The sequence below is a fragment of the Gigantopelta aegis genome, unplaced genomic scaffold (genome assembly GCF_016097555.1).
Source record: "Gigantopelta aegis isolate Gae_Host unplaced genomic scaffold, Gae_host_genome ctg3105_pilon_pilon, whole genome shotgun sequence".
Taxonomy (NCBI): domain Eukaryota; kingdom Metazoa; phylum Mollusca; class Gastropoda; order Neomphalida; family Peltospiridae; genus Gigantopelta; species Gigantopelta aegis.
In genome coordinates, this window is record NW_024533179.1 from 53,687 (window position 1) to 75,049 (window position 21,363).

General features: G+C 33.4%; 2 pseudogenes; both read right to left on the reverse strand.

Moving 5' to 3' along the window:
* Nucleotides 1-365: 365 nt before the first annotated feature.
* Nucleotides 366-11,701, reverse strand: LOC121391922 (annotated as a pseudogene).
* A 539-nt stretch (nucleotides 11,702-12,240) lies between these two features.
* Nucleotides 12,241-16,397, reverse strand: LOC121391923 (annotated as a pseudogene).
* Between the last annotated feature and the right edge of the window lie 4,966 nt (nucleotides 16,398-21,363).

A 21,363-nucleotide genomic window follows, 5' to 3' on the forward strand; every position in this document is an offset into this window, starting at 1 on the left:
ATATCATCATGATTTGGTGATAACTTTGATAATAACTCAAACTGACACTCAAAACCACTTTTACCACTTTTACAATCTCTTTCTTTAATTTATGAACATCTTCACAGTACCTATCACTAGATATCTCTCAGTTTCTCCACAAATAACTGCCTCTAAAATAACATCATGTAAAAATACATACTGCTCCTAAAAAGAAAAAATATATTAAATATCATTGTTAGTTTAAATGTCTCCACTTACCACTGTTTGGACCATCTTCATTCTCTGTTCTCTAAGTCTATTGATAATACCAGCAATATCTACTACTCCCTCTTTACTAGCTTGTTCCAGAGCTATATCCACACCAATAAATGTACCAGTACGACCTACACCAGCACTACAATGACTAAGATGGGACCTTTACTGATGTTCCAGTTCTTTGTTGCTCGTTTGTGTAATCTTAACAATGGACTCACATATTCTGGTACACCATGATCTGGCCAAGATGTCATATGATATTGAATCAATTCATGACTTTCATTTAAACCATCAACAGATAACTAGAATATCAACATTATTAAAATGACATAATGATATAACTAACCTCTATTGTAAGCCTACGAGTAGTAAAATCTGGTAAAACCTGTTCATCCAGTAATGTCACTTGAAAGGACCATATTCTTTAGGTTTCATACAATCTTTTGGCCAATATTGTTCACATTTACTCTTTTGATCCTTCCTTTAAGTTGGTTACCATCACAATAGAACATGCTTTCTCTTGCCAAACTAAACGCCAAAAATCAATCAATGTTTTTGTCATTGGACCTAACAAAGTAGATCTCATTAGAGTACATGTTAAAATTATTAATAAACTGTTCTACCTTGGACAGCAAGAAATTTTTTTGGCACAAAGGAAGCCCTATTTGTATAACAAACAATGTCTATATTATAGAGAATATAATGAATTAAACTTACATCAATAGGACTTGCATTGATGTAATCATTCTCATAATTCCCTAAACTCTTTAGAATAATTCTATTATCATCATCTGTTGACAAGTAAGACATCAAAAATCTGTTATTAATAGAAATAAACATACACACTGTGATATTTTGGAATCGATTTTAATAGGTTGTTCTTTGAACTAAAACCAACAGTACATGCTCTATCATTTCCTGTGTACAAGTTCTTTTAAGATATAAGAAAACAATACAATCAATTTAATATTTATATTACCTTATATTCTTCATCAAAGGTCTTGTTATCATTAAGATGACAGGTGGTTACATGATCTCCTAAATCATTGATGGTAATGGGTAATGTACGAGGGATCTTAGGATTGAAATAAGGTAAAGGAGGTTGTGGTTTAGTTGATTTCTTTTTAGTATTATCAAGTAAACTTCTTTCTATAACTTCATATGTTAATTCTACAGTAACATCCTTTGATCTAATATCATTATCAGATGTAATTGTAGATAGAGGTGTTAATGGTTTGAGAGAAGATTTGACATTTGCATATACAACTTCAGACTTTGTTGGTTTTTTCTTTCACTACTTCATATTGTGAGTCATCTATTGCTAAGTAGAAATACAATGTAATTTAGTTAATCAATAGTGTCTTTGTTGTACCTGGTAATGTAGTCACACTATATGTAGGTTCCTTTAGATCAGTGAGAGAGATATCAGTAGATTTGTCTATATTGGACTTGTTTTTTTCTGATGTATTTTTGATATCTATTAAAATTATTGTGAGATAATAATTAGCTAATGTATGTAGTACTTGTGTACTTACCCAATGATCATTAATATTACAGCAATAATGAACACAATTAATATTATAATCATTGTAACACTGATACCAGCACTAGTCCAGATGTTGAATGTAGTAACTGTTTAGATTAGATATTAGATAAATAAAAATAAACTATTATAAAGAGAAAAAAATAATAATTACCATTATCCTTTATGGTTAATGGTGTTGTTAGCACTGTTGTAATGGTTGTGTCATAATAGCAGTTAGTCCAGATGTAACGTTGATGTAGTAACTGTTTTAGATTAGATATTAGAATAAATCAAAATTAAACTAGCATTATTTATATAATATTATTATAAACTAACTTGTTGGTGGTTCAGGTAGTGTTTTATTAATAGTTACTGTCCATACTCCATAACCATTAACAGTGTAACCACGTACACCAAACAGATAACAGGTGTTACCTATCAGATCACTTATATTACTTGAACTTGTTGTATTTGATTTCATTTAAAGTTGTATTGAATCTGATGACATCATTTTCTCCAAAAGAACAGTTTTCAGATTTGCACTATTCCATAACCAATCTCATAGTGTGTAATGTGTAATACTCCTTAGGTATGTAGTCTGGTAGACTCCATGATATTAAGACCCATGTTACATCAAATATATGTGATAGACTAACATGACCTGGTACTGTAATATACAGAGATATGAAATTAATATTTGAATACTTCATATTAAACTAACCATTTCCAATTTCAAAGCTTCACAGGTTTACTAAAAGGACCCCATTCCTATGTCATTTATTCCCAGCTACACTTATATTGTAGACTTTACCTAACACCAGATCACTTGTTAGTATGTAGACTGTAGTACTACTGATATTAAACTCAATATCATCTCTACTTATTAGGATAACATAACTAATGATATGTCCATTACGTTGATAACAATCTATTTCATTCCAGGATATATTATAAAGTGATATGTTGACAGGTTCTACTGACAATGAGGTAGGAGGTCCACTAGGAGCTGTGGAAACAGGCATAAACATGAAAATAAATTATTTTTAATTACCTGTCATTTGTGTTACATTATTTTAATGTTTGGACTAGACTCTCCTAATATATTACCAGCTCTCACTGTGATGGTATAGTTTCATACCACTGAACAATTCTCTTAATATATAACTGATGTTTGTAGTGAACTGATGAGGAGGTAACAGAGACCAATGTCACATTAACTGATGAGAACTCAGGACAAGATGGACTATAGGAAATGTTGTAGTATGTTACATAGTTACATCTTCAATACTGGGACTAGTCCAATTCACTCTAAATAGTAGTGGTTGAGACATTACTCACTGACAGATTAGTTACTGGTGTAGGAACTAGACAATCAAATAAGTCATATTGTGTTTATACAAAATATCAACTCACCATCAAACCTTAACAATCTTTGTGTACTATTAATTGAAAGGAAGATCTTTATATGAGTACACACTGATCTCATAATATCTACTCAATGTTAGTCCATTGATTACAACTTTCATCTTCTCTAGTAGATAATATCTTCTTGGTATCTACTCCAGTAGTAGAGTTAATGACAATCACATATCCATTAGTCTGTGATGACATAGTCCAGTTCACTTTGATACTACTCTCATTTAAAATATATATATCATCACATTAGATGGAGGACCTGGGAAACTAGAAAAAAGATAAACCTAGTTAAGATGAACAACTAAATTTCACATACCTTCTAATATCACAGTGTCACTGTAGTTCACTCCTTTATACATTGCTATACAGGTAACATTAACTGACACTCCCAGTGGATCAGATATACCAGTAGTGTGTTGTTGTATATGAGGAGATCAGAATTAATTATTGTATACATTGAGTTGTACTTCATCACTCCATTCACTAACCAGTAAACATCAGTAGTAACATTGACAGTAGTTGTAATACAGCTAACAGATTTTGAAGTGCAGTAGTTAACAAAATCCAATGATAGATGATATACCTATAGTCATAAATTATTAAATTATCAAAATAATACATCAAAATCTATATTATGTAGTTAGATTTATATTAGTTTTTGTACACTGATTACATTACTAGCAGGTCCCAGTATATCTTGATAGGCTCTGACTGTGATGTTATAAGTTGTTGCTGGTATTAGTCCTTTCAGTGTCATCTTATTTTGACTACCTCCCTTTACTTGTTGTGTCACAGTGTGTGTGTCACTAGTGACATTGACTACATATCCATCAGCATCAGATGAAACAGGTGGTGTCCAACTGACAGTGATAGTGGTAGCTGTCTTGTTGACCAGAGTAGGAGGAGAGGGGAGTGAATCCTGGAGCTAAATAGGATTACATATGACATCATGTAACTACTATAGTAGTAAAAGTACTTACCAGTTACTGTAAGATAACGATTTCTTATAATCTCTTCAACTTTTACATAACATCTATGTATATGATCACCATTATTGTTTGACTGACTAAATATTCCACTACTGATCTTCTCTGCATACCAAGTAACAGTAAATGTAGTGTAAAAATCTCTTTGTACTGTATTGGACTTTATTGAGTGTTGGATTATGCCACAATTACAGCTGTATCCATTTTTGTGGTGATCCACAGTGTTAGTTCATTATTGTTATATACCACCTGAATTCTCTGATACCATCCACTATATACACATTTGAAGTGTGTATTGTTGTGGAACAACTGTCATATTAGAAGGAAGTTTCAACAACACTGAAGTCTATGATCTCTACATGTCCTATAGTAGATCAGTAACAAATGACAGTGTGTACTAGTACAATGAGATATAACTTACTGAATATGGAACAGTGATGATGTTGGTAGTAGGATCAGAACAATTACTGTGGTAGACAACACTTTAAACTCATTACACACACCAAAATCCATACTGATTCATGAATTGTTCTCCATTAGGTCTATATACAGTGATGTTAGCAGGATTATTAGATTCAATACAACGGAGAGGATTATTTCATTATTACTGGTCCACAGTTGACAGGTTGTCCATTAGGATTAACCCACTCTCCTCCAGACAAATTAGTAGAATCAGGTAACACACACTGAAGATGTGATATATATAGTTACTCCTGGTGTGATGTAAATATGATTGATGTAGGAGCCATTAGGATAACAATCTCCATTGAACATAGGTAGATACCTAGAACATGTCAATAAATGATGTACTACACATCAACTCACTTACCTGATTCTGGTGACAGTTTACTAATAACTTTCACTCACACATAACAAGAAGATAGTAGCCAGTAGTAGTACAGACATTGTCTTATCAAAAGAGTAACTAAAATTATATACAATGATACAATGACTTTGCTGCTAAAGTGACTATCTTTCTTTTCAGTATAACAATGTTAATATAATAACTTTCAGTGCATTATTGCATTATATAAATAGACCTGTTATGAGTCAAGATGATGTAATTAAATATTTAATCATCATTAAATCATCATATTCATCACACTGATAACTATGTACACTAAGAAAGGATTAGAATAGCTAGGACCTATGTAGATATAAATATACACATAGGTAGTACTACTGTCTGCTCACCTGATTGATAAAATAAGGTATTCACAATATATATATGATACTAATTTTACTTACTTTAACTAACAGTAAAAGTGTTTCCTATAATTTTAAATTTAATAGCTTAATAAAAGAGACATTCATGTAAACAAATACATCATAGTGACATATATTTCATATAACATTTAACTTCTAAATCTTCTATTAAAATAAAAGTAAACATCAATACAAATAGAAACTATAAACACAGTTCATTGTTACACTAACTATAATAACTGATGTAGACAATTTAATGAAGTTTGAAATTTGAATATGTACAGTTCATTTCTAAGTAAACTTCAATCACATTGTACACTGAACAGTACTGATCCTATAAGTATTATCATATTATTATTTATTATAATGAAGTAGTACATACCAATGTAGTAACAGCTCTGGTTTGTTTCTTTTAACAGCTTTGATCACTTGAAATACATCTATTACACCTTCTGTCTTACATTGTTCTAGAGCAATACTTACTGAACAGTATACTCCACAACGACTCACTGTGTCACTAGAGAGAGGAAGACAGTAACTATTACTATGTGTACAGTCTATTTACCTGCAGTGTACAACTATTGGTCCTCCTCCAATCTTCTGTTGTCTTCTAATGACCTCATCAATCACTTGGAGGATTGTGTTTGAGGTTCTCTGACATAACCATCATCAGACCAGTCCATAACTTGGAATTGGATCACATTATGACTCAAAACCCTGTTTATTATAACAATAGTAATAATTGTCTAGTAACCAGTAAATAAACTTACTCTTTTCTTTTCATTAAGAACATAATAAAGATTTCTTTGAACAAATCCTCTCTTTACTTCATTAGAAATACAATTTACATGATATTCTCCATATTTCATTACATTTGATGTACACCAATATTCATAACACATTTCCTGTACAATTTATTTATCTACATATCACTTTAGAACTAACCTATACCTCTCCATTCTCTTCTAATTCACATAACATCACAATAGCACACACTTTATAATCCATTATCATCTTCCAAAAGTCTCTGGTAGTGTTCTCCATTGGACTTGAGCTATAATGAATGCTTTCTTCTCACGATAACCCTATAACATTATATTAATATCTTGTCAGTTAAAAATATGACATACATTGACAAATGTAGCATTAATATAACCATTTGGTTCTTTTAGTGGTACAAGGTTCTTGTCAGCTACTACAAACAACAACAACACAAACAACAACAATAATAATAAAATAAAGTATTACTAATAATTATTAAACTTACATGGTAAGTATTTTTGACTTCTGTTTTTCTCTTCATATGACTTTGTGCTGTATCTTGAATTAATATCATCATCATTTGGTGATAAACTTGATAATAACTCAAACTGACACTCAAACCACTTTTACCACTTTTACAATCTCTTTTCTTTTTAATTTGTGGACATCTTCAGAGTACCTATCACTAGATATCTCAGTTTCTCCACAAATAACTGCCTCTAAAATAACATCATGTAAAAATACATACTGCTCCTAAAAAGAAAAAAATTGTTTTAATACATTGTTTATTTTTAAATGACTCCACTTACCACTGTCTGGACCATCTTCATTCTCTGTTCTCTAAGTCTATTGATAATACCAGCAATATCTACTACTCCCTCTCTTTACTAGCTTGTTCCAGAGCTATATCCACACCAATAAATGTACCAGTACGACCTACACCAGCACTACAATGGACTAAGATGGGACCTTTACTGATGTTCCAGTTCTTTGTTGCTCGTTTGTGTAATCTTAACAATGGACTCACATATTCTGGTACACCATGATCTGGCCAAGATGTCATATGATATTGACTCAATTCATGACTTTCATTTAAACCATCAACAGATAACTAAAATATTAACATTATTAAAATGACATAATGATATAACTAACCTCTATTGTAAGCCTAACGAGTAGTAAAATCTGGTAAAACCTGTTCATCCAGTAATGTCACTGTGAAAGGACCATATTCTTTAGGTTTCATACAAATCTTTTGGCCAATATTGTTCACATTTACTCTTTGATCCTTCCTTTAAGTTGGTTACCATCACAATAGAACATGCTTTCTCTTGCCATACTAAACGCCAAAAATCAATCAATGTTTTTGTCATTGGACCTAACAAAGTAGATCTCATTAGAGCACATGTTAAAATTATTAATAAAATGTTTCTACCTTGGACAGCAAGAAATTTTTTTGGCACAAAGAAAGCCCTATTTGTATAACAAACAATGTCTATATTATAGAGAAACTAATGAATTAAACTTACATCAATAGGACTTGCATTGATGTAATCATTCTCATAATTCCCAAAACTCTTTAGAATAATTCTATTATCATCATCTGTTGACAAGTAAGACATCAAAACATCTGTTATTAATAGAAATAAAAAACATACACACTGTGATATTTTGGAATCGATTATAAGGTTTGTTCTTTGAACTAAAACCAACAGTACATGCTCTATCATTTCCTGTGTACAAGTTCTTTTAAGATATAAGAAAACAATACAATCAATTTAATATTTATATTACCTTATATTCTTCATCAAAGGTCTTGTTATCATTAAGATGACAGGTGGTTACATGATCTCCTAAATCATTGATGGTAATGGGTAATGTACGAGGGATCTTAGGATTGAAATAAGGTAAAGGAGGGTTGTGGTTTAGTTGATTTCTTTTTAGTATTATCAAGTAAACTTCTTTCTATAACTTCATATGTTAATTCTACAGTAACATCCTTTGATCTAATATCATTATCAGATGTAATTGTAGGTAGAGGTTGTTAATGGTTTGAGAGAAGATTTGACATTTGCATATACAACTTCAGACTTTGTTGGTTTTTCTTTTCACTACTTCATATTGTGAGTCATCTATTGTTAAGTAGAAATACAATGTAATTTAGTTAATCAATATTGTCTTTGTTGTACCTGGTAATGTAGTCACACTATATGTAGGTTCCTTTAGATCAGTGAGAGAGATATCAGTAGATTTGTCTATATTAAACTTGCTTTTTTCTGATGTATTTTTGATATCTATAAAATTATTATGTGATGTAATAATTAACTAATGATGTAGTACTTGTGTACTTACCAATGATGTTAATATTTACAGCAATAATGACACAATTAATATTATATCATTGCACTGATACCAGCAGCTAGTCCAGATGTTGATGTAAGTAACTGTTTAGATAGATATTAAATAACCAAATTAAACTGTATAAGAAGAAAAAGAAATAATATCATTACCTTCATCTGAAATAGCTTGATGTAGTACTGTTGTTAATGGGTGTCATAGTTATTGAAGAGTATTAAAAATCAAAATTAAACTAGTATTATATTATATAATATATTATTGTAAACTAACTTGTTGGTAGTTCAGGTAGTGTTTTATTAGTAGTTACTGTCCATAGTCCATAACCATTAACAGTGTAACCACGTACACCAAACAGATAACAGCTGTTACCTATCAGATCACTTATATTACTTGAACTTGTTGTATTTGATTCATTTAAAGTTGTATCAAATCTGATGACATCATTTTCTACAAAAGAACAGTTCTCAGATTGCACTATTCCATAACCAATCTCATAGTGGTGTAATGTAATACTCCTTAGGTATGTAGTCTGGTAGACTCCATGATATTAAGACCCATGTTACATCAAATATATGTGATAGACTAACATGACCTGGTACTGTAATATACAGAGATATAAATTACTATTTGAATACTTCATATTAAACTAACCATTTCCAATTTCAAACTCACAGGTTCACTAAAAGGACTCATTCCTATGTCATTTATTCCAGCTACACTTATATTGTAGACTTTACCTAACACCAGATCACTTGTTAGTATGTAGACTGTAGTACTACTGATATTAAACTCAATATCATCTCTACTTATTAGGATAACATAACTAATGATATGTCCATTACGTTGATAACAATTTATTTCATTCCAGGATATATTATAAAGTGATATGTTGACAGGTTCTACTGACAAAGAGGTAGGAGGTCCACTAGGAGCTGAGGAAACAGGTATAAACAGGAAAATAAATATTTTTAATTACCTGTCATTTGTGTTACATTATTTAATATCATTGGACTAGACTCTCCTAGTATATTACCAGCTCTCACTGTGATGGTATAGTTCTACCACTGAACAATTCTCTTAATATATAACTGAATGTTGTAGTGGACTGATGAGGAGTAACAAAGACCAATGTCACATTAACTGATGATAACTCAGGACAAGATGGGACTATAGGAAATGTTGTAGTATGTTACATAGTTACCATCTTCAATACTGGGACTAGTCCAATTCACTATAATAGTAGTAGTTTGAGACATCACTCACTGACAGATTAGTTACTGGTGTAGGAACTAAGCAATCAAATAAAGTCACATTGTCTTTATACAAATACAAACTCACCATCAAATCTTAACAATCTTTGTCTACTATTAATTGAAGGAAGATCTTTATATGAGTACACACTGATCTCATAATATCTACTCAATGTTAGTCCATTGATTACAACTTCTTCTATAGTAGATAATATCTTGTTGGTACCTACTCCAGTAGTAGAGTTAATGACAATCACATATCCAGTAGTCTGTGATGACATAGTCCAGTTCACTTTGATACTACTATCATTTAAAATATATATCATCACATTAGATGGAGGACCACTGGGAACTAGAAAGGGAAACCTAGTTAAGATGAAATAACTAATTTCACATACCTTCTAATATCACAGTGTCACTGTACTTCACTCCTTTATACATTGCTATACAGGTAACATTAACTGACACTCCCAGTGGATCAGGATATACTAGTAGTGTTGTTGTATATGAGGAGATCAGAATCAATTAATGTATACATTGAGTTGTACTTCATCACTCCATTCACTAACCAGTAAACATCAGTAGTAACATTGACAGTAGTTGTCATACAATCAATATGATATTGAGTGTTTTGAAGTTTAGTAATGGATGAGACAAATGTCCAATTGATTGATGAAATAACTAAAAAATTAATTTAAATAATCAATATTTGATAAATATTAGAATACCTGACAATGTTTTGTATACTGATTACATTACTAGCAGGTCCCAGTATATCTTGATAGGCTCTGACTGTGATGTTATAAGTTGTTGCTGGTATCAGTCCCTTCAGTGTCATCTCATTCTGACTACCTCCCTTTACCTGGTGTGTCACAGTGTGTGTGGTCACTAGTGGCATTGACTACATATCCATCAGCATCAGATGGACAGGTGTCCAACTGACAGTGATAGTGGTAGTTGTCTTGTTGACCAGAGTAAGAGGAGAGGAGTGAATCTGGAGCTAAGAGGGTTACATATGACATCATGTAACTATAGTAGTAAAAGTACTTACCAGTTACTGTAAGATAACGATTTCTTATAACTCATCAACTTCTTACATAACACCTATGTACATGATCACCATTATTTGTTTGACTGACTAAATATTCCACTACTGATCCTCTCTGCATACCAAGTAACAGTTAGATTATGAAAATAAAGATATTAATACTTGAAACAGTTTGACTCTTCATTACTACAACTGTATCCAAAGTTATGTGTCACAAAACAATCCATTTGGTGTACTATAACTATTTTTCTGTTATATTATTATACCACCTGAAATGTCTTTGACCATCCACTATGAACACAATGAAGTAGGGTATGTTGTGGAACAACTGTCATATTAGAAGGAAGTTTCAACAACACTGAAAGTCTATGATCTCTACATGTCCTATATAGATCAGTAACAAATGACAGTGTGTACTAGTACAATGAGATATAACTTACTGAATATATGAACAGTGATGATGTTGGTAGTAGGATCAGAACAACTACTGGGGTAGACAACATTTGAACTCATTACCATTGTTCTGTTTGGGAATAGGAAAGTGATGTTCACCAGGTCTGTATACAGTGATATTAGCGGATTATTAGATTCAATACAGTGGAGAGGATCATTGTTATTGTGGTTGTGGTACAGTTTACAGGTTGTCCATTAGGATGACCCACTCTCCTCCAGACAAAACATAATTAGGTAACACACACTGAAGAGGTGATATATTAGTGTGACCTGGTGTGATGTAAATATGATTATGTAGGAGCCATTAGGATAACAATCTCCATTGAACATCAGGTAGATACCTAGAACATTGCCAATAAATTGAGGTATTACATATCAATTCACTTACGCTGAGTCTGGTGACAGTTACTCTAATAACTTCACTCACATATAAAAAGAAGATGATCTCCAGCAGCCTCATTGTTATCTTGTAACACTAAGACAGTAGACCTAAAGTAATTTATTTTAAATACTTATCATGTGCTGTTTACTTTTAGAAAAATCCATAAACACAATATCATATCTTTTGTACATAATATAGACTACCTAATAGATTAGAATATTAATAAAGAAATAACTCTATGCCTGCCAAGACACACCCATATTCCACAAACCTTTTGTATGTTTAACCACAAATTAACAGTAGTATAACAGCAATAATAATAGTAGAGACTATAATTAGTTGTTCATTCCCAAAAAGTGTAAGTTTATATAGATCTACTTAACAATAGCAGACTGTTATGTTTTAAATAATCAAAGCAACCTAGCTAGTGGTCACAAATTGTCCATCAAATACTATATCAGTGCTGTGTAGTAATTGTCCATTAATATACTATATCAGATGCTTAATGTTCATAATACTAGGTACATTATTATTAGGAATTCATTCATATAATATGATGTTCATTATAACATAATAACTTTATTATCATGTATTAATAACATAATCATTATCTTCAACTAGCAGTTACAGTTAAAGGTGTCGGAGAGATCTTCGTCTAGGTACAAGGACTCTCTCCTTAGGTCGAGGGAGAGGTAATTCTTTACTTTTGATTTCATGTCACCAGTCATACTCGAATTTGACTGAAATAAGTTTTTAGCTAAAATGTGTCTGTGTTTAATTTTTCTCTACAAATTGAGAACCATAAGCCTAGAGTGAGTGAGTCAGTGAGAGAGATATAGAGAGAGAGAGAAGAAAGAATAGTGTCAAAGAAGAGATAAACTAACATTACAGGTATAAACATGATGGTATATTATTATAACTATTTTATAATATTATTATAGTATTAACATTCAAACCTGTTCTGGATCTTCTAACTTTACATGTGCCATAGCTTCATCTTTAGTCAGTAAAATACAGTTCCATGGACTCCATGTTGTCTGATATCCCAACGTACAATAATGAGCTCAAACAGATCCTTCTCAGCACTCATTGCACTCTGACCTGCCCAAATATTCTCCACTAAATAATGAAGATCAGGCTCCTGTAAAAGAAAATGACATATTAAAGACATGGTTTTATAAGTTGTACAAATTGGAGTTAGTCTTATAACTATAACTATAACGTACTATCCCTGCCCACCTGTATCAAGAATATGATATGAGAGTCATCTTGATAACTCTCTTCTGTTTCTGTATTGTTTTAAGCATTGCACGATAAAGAGGTATAGTCTTCACGAGCTCTGGCTTTGTTGTCTAACTTCTCTGCATAGACGACAATGACCAACAACACTACAAAAGGAAAAGAAGTTACATATCTAGAAATGATCTCTCAGTATAACATTATGTTAGTTACCGTGAGTTTGTAGATAACTCAAAGTCTGTAGAAGGTAAGTATTGACAACAACTACGACAATAGTAAATGTTTGTTCTCAATACAGATGGATCTTGTGGAACCTACATATGTAGATAGAGTAATAATGACACTACTTCCCAGTACTCACTTTGATATGTTTAGCAGCTTCAGGATTGAAAAGAGGAGTCTTGCAATATTGGAAAAAGAGAGTAGCAATTCTCTTTCTTAAACCTAACCAACTAATACTCATACTATATCCAGTCAATGATCTTACCTTAAGAGCTAGTGGCTTTGTATCTCTAACTAGTAAATCTGCTTCTCTATCAAACTATTCTACTATCTCTCTTGTTACTTACAATCATGTTCCTAATAAATAATTGATGATAGAAATTACTAGAGGTTAGAATACTTACTCTAACAGTTGCTTTGAGAGTCAACAAGGCATCAAGTCTTTCATCTTTAGCTAAAGATTTCATTGTGATGGTCTCATATAAGTCTTTTAAGTGAGCAGCTCTTAATGTATAAGGTGTGTCCATTTCTGTTGGTTGACCATCATATGCTATCCACTTCTTGGTGCAGAAGTCTATGAGATAATTAAAAGCTTTGATTTGATATTGTATACTAGACTTACAGCATTAAGAAAATTTCTAATTTGTTTTTTCCTGGTTTTCTTCATCAGCAATAATTTTGTGTCGTCCAACAGAAGCAATCAAATTGGCCTCTTGTTCTAACAGCATACAGAGGGCAGCCTTTCTCTCAGGACCACTAGTAGTAGAGTTGATCCTCTCTAGTTCATCTTGACGCCACACTAGAGAGAAAGAACGCATCACATTATTGAGTATTAATATCTTACTCTCTAGTGCATGATAAAGGAGATCAAAGTCTTCTTTTGTACGAGGATTCATACGACGATTGAACTCTTTCTTTGTCTCTCTTCTTTCTCCTTCTGTTTCCTTTCTGCCTCCTATGAACCAGTTAATTAGTACATGTATTGTAATAGACTTACTTCTCTTTCCCAAATCATTCTTTCGTGTTTCTCTTTCCTCAGAGCAGTGACATATTTTGATGAAAGCCAGCGACGCCAATAACTCTGTAGTATTATTATCTATATTACATGTAGTAACAGTGAAAGAGTGTGATATAGTTGTAAGAACCTTTTCTAATATTTTAGCATGATATTCATCAGCTGTTTCATATTTTCTTGGATAAAGGATTTTGTCAGTTTTTTGTCAGTGATATAGCATCCTATTTGATTCTGAAATTGAAATTGTTATCATTTAAATTATTGTAGAAATGTAAATGATTAAACTGTAACCACAAACAACAGAACAGTTTGAAATGGTTCACTGACCATTTGTGTTGTAGCATCCATAGTTACTTGTTGATAGCGATTACGAGTAATAACTGTTTGTGTGTCACGTTCAAACTTGGGTATCTGTTATCAATAAATAGCACCATATATATATATATATATATATAATATTAATGAAAGGGCTTACTCCATTGTCTACTTTTCCTTTAGGCATAGTCTGAACAGTAGCATGATGATACTCTAATCCAGTTTACTTTGTTACGATATCCACCAATAAAAGGTTTCTTTACATTGGACTTCTCTACTGTTACCAATAACTCTTTAACCTCTTGACCTATAGTAGTATTTAGAACTCTTAACTAATACATCAATACAGTATTAGAATATGATACAAATATAATCATTTGTGTACAGCAGTTATATGAAGAACTCTCTTAAATCCATCTTAGTGACATAATTTTAGTACATCATAAATAGCATATAACATTGTACTCTAGATAGTCTCTTACTATTCTCACTTACCTACTCTAACTTGTACAGTGAATGCACTAGGTAGATGACCACTCCTTCCTTCTCGTTTAGCAGTGATAGATGGAGAGGTTTGTTCATCTTTGATAACAGGAGGTTCCAGAGGTGTTAGTAGTTTGACATGTAATTCTATTGATGATCCTGCTACTGCTCCTAACTCCTCAATAGTGGTAGTATTAGAGAGTGTTTCACCTAACAGATTAAGTTATAGTACATGTATGTATACACAGTATTACTGACCACTTAGTGATATAACTAGTGTTTCGGATGACATAGCCATTTTCTGGATAAGTTGTCCTTCAACAGTGCTACTGAATCTGATAGTTTGAAATGGTCTTTTATTTGTTCACCATTCTGTTCTTGAACAAATATGACTATGAAGCAAATTATAAAATAAACCTTTAAACTGTTAATCTCTACCTTCTACTCTGTCTTGAACACTTTCCTCTTGATTCTGTATCTCTTCTACGTCCCCAGTAGAATAGATGCCTCTACAGCTGCCATGACTTGAGATTCAGCTAGTGCAGTGTATATTCCCATGTTGTTTGTCAAATGGTTGCTTAGCAACTACTCGTTGCTAAGCAATGATGCCTAAAGGAATAAAATGGCTGACTAAACCAAAGGTTGCTTCTAGTTTTTGATTTAGTTTCCTTTTGACATAAAATTCTTACAAACAAGAAGACAAAGAAAATTTTTACAAACTTCCAATAACATTGTGTACACTTTGTGGGATGGCTACCAGTGAGAAGGTAATTTCACTAATTTTATGGCAAAGATCTAACTGCACTGTACTTTAGGTCTTACCTACCCCAGTTCCACTGTGGCCAAACTTCACCTATTCCCAAAGCTCCATTACTTACTGGTAACTCACTGGTCTCCAACTGGGAAATATGAAGGCGCTCTTTTGTATCATTATCGTCGGAACCAAAAAATCCAGGCTGCAGTATCAAAATTAATGTATGCAAAATTTGCCACTTAAATACTTTTATGATCAATACTAGCTCACTGCTCTATAGTTTAGCCATTAAGTAAACTATAAATAGTTGTATTATAATATGTCGTAATCTACATTACATCTTTTCTTTGTATTCAGTGAAGAGCGAGCAGCTAAGAACTTGTTAACTACTGCACAACATAACAGAAGAGTAGGACATGGTCATGATGAACCAGCCTTTCCTGATCAAATGATGAGTAAAGATCGCAAAACTAGAGTATGCATAAAATAGATGGATGGATGGATCATGGGTGACAGAGACAGACAGATGGACACAGGGTGTCTTGATGGATGAATGGTCAAAGATACAAATTACAAATTGGATGGATAGATAAGAACTTAATAATGAAAAAATTAAGAAATTAAAAGTTAATATTTCTTTCATGTAGTTGAACTATGAGTTTCCTACGTAAATGTGTGGCCTCAGCTCCTGTGACTCCAATGTTACCCAAAACATGGAACATATTGTCTCTCTTGTCCCTCGTCATTGTCTCACTAATCCTCTCACTAAACCTCTACTACCACAATACACAAAAGTCACTACCACCACTATGAAGATACTATAAGACAAACAACAAGTTAGAGAATTTAGTTGTTCAAAATAGTTCATTTGTCTCTTGTTAGTTCGTATGACATTAGTCAACCATCAGTACATGGATTAGAACCTGAAACTCCTTTATATTCTGAGCCTCGTAAGTGAGAGAACTGATTGCTACAATAGAAGCTATATTTATTCTACTAACATCTCCTTGATCATTTAGGGGTCTTGATTTCTCTACTACTTGGAGAGATCGATATGAAGAAGCTAGAGATTTCATTAGCTAATATTCTACATATTGTTCATCCTGTGATGCCTGCCATATTAAGATTGTGGGAACAACAGAACATCAAATTACTCATTGATTTGTCAGACATCAGGTATGTTACCTGCAATCTATATGGGGTGCTTATATCAAAGCTACTTTTTAAGGTCCAAGTGTCCAATGGAATTGGAACATTTTCGTAATGTTGTTCTCTTTGGACACTCACATGCAGAGGAGAAACTAATGAACAGTTGGTACATTAAAGTGATAGCTCTGTTCAGTGGAGGGGAAAGTTGTGAACCACATACCATCAGGACAGAGTGAAGCATTTTATGATTGTGTCAGCACACTCTTATTGGTAATCATATGAGGTGAGAAATGACATATTGAGTGTTAAATATTTATTATTCCATCTAGGTCTCTCCTAAGTCAAACATTGGAGGCATTTGTCAATCTCTTTCCTACCATCTAACACAGCTTATTTGCCCATTCTTTAGACTGGAACTATGTCTTGAGGGGAGCCATGTTCTTCTTTCCTAGTGTGGCTGATTTAGAGGCAGCCATGCAATTTACCACAGAAACCATTTCAGGTGCTCTACAAAATGTAGGCAAGATACAGGTACTGTAATATATAATCCAGTGAGCTCTAGTAGTCCATCTTTTCTACTAGTACTGGTTATCTGGTGCTAGTCCATGTCCATCTATCCCAGCTGAAGTAGATCCAGCAGTTATCAAGTCATGTTCTACTCAATTGAAGGAAGCTCTATATAGAGAACTTCAAGGAGCTATGGAACATAAAGACTCCTACAGTTAGGCATAGAATATATATGTATATTCAATATTGTTGGTGTGTAGGTAAATATAACTATCTAATATCCGGAGAAGCAGAGTCTGAGATCAATACTTTTCCTAATGAAGATCATCCACTTCAAGACTACAAAGAAGTTAGTTGTAAAAATGTCACTGTTAATGTACATGTTGTATAGAAAAATTGAGAAGTTTAATTCATTGGCTCAAGAGATTTTTGGTCTTGATGACTTAGTCCTCTATCAGAATGTTTCATCTGGAGTGTCATGACATCAAGAGAGGATTAATTGCTCAGGCACAGACATTTGCTGATACTATTGTCATCATTTAGCTGATCTCCATAGAAAAAGAGAATGCTAGGTGTGTGTACAGACTATTTTATAATGCAGGATAATGCAGTCTTTTTTTAGGATTGTCAACGAGTATGAGACTTTTAAGAGGAGAAAGCACTTAAAATACCTGAAGATTCTCGTGAGATGATGGAACTGATTTGATTATATGGCAGAAGCTCAAGCTAAGCTTGTGGTTGACCTCAAAATAATGTAGAGGTCAGCTAAGATTCTGTTTGTCTTAAGACAGTATGATCTGTTGCATTGTAGGGACTCTTGAAATGTCTCCAGTATCTACTAACTGTGTACACATTCCCTGAAGAAGAAAGAGAATTGAACAAGACCACATTGACCTGGTCTCATAAACTAGCTCCAATCTTTGAACAAAATGAACAGGCAAGCAATTTATATTCCCAAAATACTCTCTATCTTTTTGTATAGATAATTGAGGAATCTAAACATCGTGGGAGAAGGAACTCACTGAACGTCAAGAAGGTTCAAATAGAGATAGAGAAATGTCACAGACGAGTGGAAGAGCTCTCTGAGTTTTCTGATTTAAACCATGTTGTTCATTATTGCAAAGATGTCACACAACTACAACGTCGATTGGTTGAGATCCAGAACAAATAAACCAAATTATAAAGAAGAAGAATTGTTTAAATGGACACCAACAACCTATCCAGAGTTAGATCGGATCCACTCATCCCTAGACCATACCAAGACTATTTAACACAATATTGAAGTCAGAACATATATTCAAAGGTAGAAAATAGCTCAGTGAGACTTCCTCTCTCTAGGTGGCAGAAGACTGAGAAACGTCTTATGGATGGAGCATTTCTGGAGCTCATGCTGAGACACAGAGGCTGAAGTTGAAGAATTTAGTCTGACATGTACAAGTTGTTCAAGGTCTTCAATACAAAAGCTAAACAAATGAAAAAGGACAGAGATGTTGGTGAGGAGTAAGTTATCAGTTGTACATGTAAGATATTTTATTGGTGGTGGTGGTAATAGGTATGTCGTGCTACTGAACAAGTTCAAGAAGAGGAAATTTTTGCTCCTGTAAAACTTGCTCAGACTGTACTGGATCAAGTGAAGGAATTCAAAGAGTATCTACCAGTCATACATATCCTTTGTAATCCAGGTCTTCGTCAACGTCACTGGGATAAGGTAGAGACAGGGAGGGACAGAGAGAGACCAGCACAGAAATGATTATTGTCTTTTTTCGTTTAGTTTTCTGATATTATTGTTTTAATGTCACACCAGACTCTGGTACTTCACTTCGTAAGGTCCTGAAATATAATCTTGAACCTTACTTGGAACAATTTGAGGCTATCAGTGCTGCAGCTAGCAGGTATGATTATAATGTAATAACTGATTTAATTAATATACTTTAATAACAGGAGTTCAGTTTGGAGAGAGCAATGGATAAGATGGTAGAAGATTGGGATGATGTTGTCTTTATACTGTCATGTATCGAGACTCTGGTGTGTCCATTTTAACAGCTATTGATGACATACCAACAAAACTGGATGATCAGATCGTTAAGACACAAACAATGGGGGGGTCACCCTTCATTAACCCTTGAAGAAAGGATAAAGGTGCCATAAAAATTGTAATATTTTTTGGACTATTTTATTCTACTGTAATTCTCAGTCATGGGAGGAGAGATTACTGAAGATACAGGATACATTAGATGAATGGTTTGAAAGTACAATCACAATGGCTTTATTTAGAGCCTATCTTCTCCTCTGAAGATATCATGCAACAAAATGCCTGAGGAAGGAAAACTCTTTCAACAGGTAACAAGTACTAGTTATTATTAATAATATTGTAATACAAACACACACAGGTGGATAAATCTTGGCGTGAAGTCATGCGTAACACTGTTAAGATCCCAAAGTCCTCAAAGCTACTGCATTCCCAGGATTGCATGAGAAAACTTCTCAGTAGTAATGAACTGTTGGATAAGATCCCAAAAAGGACTAAATGCTTACTTTGGAAAGAAACGACTCTTTTTTTCCTCGTTTCTTTTTTCTCTCCAATGACGAAATGTTGGAGATACTTTCTGAAACTAAAGATCCCACAAGAGTTCAACCTCATTTGAAGAAATGCTTTGAAGGAATTGCTAAACTAGAGTTTACAGATACTCTAGATATTACTGCTATGTTTAGTTCTGAGGGAGAAAAGGTAAAGATGATCAGAATAAGATGTAATGATATCTTTACTCTATAGGTTAGTTTGAGTCAGACTATCTCTACATCTGCTGCAAGAGTGCTGTTGAAAAGTGGCTATTACAAGTTCAAGATATTATGATAATGAGTATAAGAGATGTACTAGAAATGGCCAAAGATGTAAGCACTAATTTAGGAAACTCTAATTGATATATGTCTCATTATAGGCATATGTGGAACATCCTAGGATAAAGTGGGTGTGTGAGTGGCCTGGTCAAGTAGTTCTCTGTGTCTCACAAATCTATTGGACCTATGGAGGTCCATGAGGCAATACGTAGTGGTCCTCAAGGAGTTAAGAGTATCATGAAAAACTGACAAAGCAACTGAAGGGATTGTTGAAATGGTACGAGGGAAAACTACCTAAGCAAACTCGGACAACTTTGGGAGCTCTGGTAGTTATGGATGTACATGCTAGAGATGTTGTTGAGGAGCTAGTACATAAAGTTAGATACAGTGGGACTTGAAGTATTAGTTCACATATTTTCATGCATTTATTTCATCCAGGTGTGACTAGTGAGAATGACTTCCAGTGGTTGTGTCAACTACGATATTATTGGGAAAATAATAGTGTTATAGCTCGTATTATTAATGCTACAGTAAAATACGAGTGTGAATATCTTGGTAACTCAGGCAGGTAAGTGACATTGATAGTCACTTATCAATTGCTGTGTTGTTTTCAGACTGGTCATTACTCCATTGACTGATCGATGCTATCGTACACTAGTTAGTGCATTTCACTTCATCTGGGCGGAGCTCCTGAGGACCGCAGGAACAGGAAAAACAGAGACAGTCAAGGTGTGCTAGCTTACTTTCTTAGTTTGACTGTGTTGGGTTGGTTCCATTCAGGATCTTGCTAAAGCCTTAGCAGTTCAGTGTGTAGTGTTCAATTGTTCTGATGGTCTAGATTATTTAGCTATGGGTAAATTCTTTAAGGACTAGCTAGTGCTGGAGCATGGGCTTGTTTTGATTATTCAATCGTATTGAACTGGAAGTACTCTCTGTTATTGCCAACAGGTAAGTAGTGTGTTAAGGAGTTCTCTACTTAGCTCTGTTCTTGTAGATATTAACTATCCAACGTGCAGTAATAGCTGAAGTTCTCAGTGTTCACATTGAGGAACTTCTCTTTGACTCTTAATCCATCTTGTTTTGTATGCGTAACAATGAACCCAGGTTATGCTGGACGCTCTGAATTACCTGATAATCTCAAGGTGTTACATTAATCATTGTATTACAATGTAGTACAATGCTCACTTTAGGTACTATTTCGTACTGTGGCTATGATGG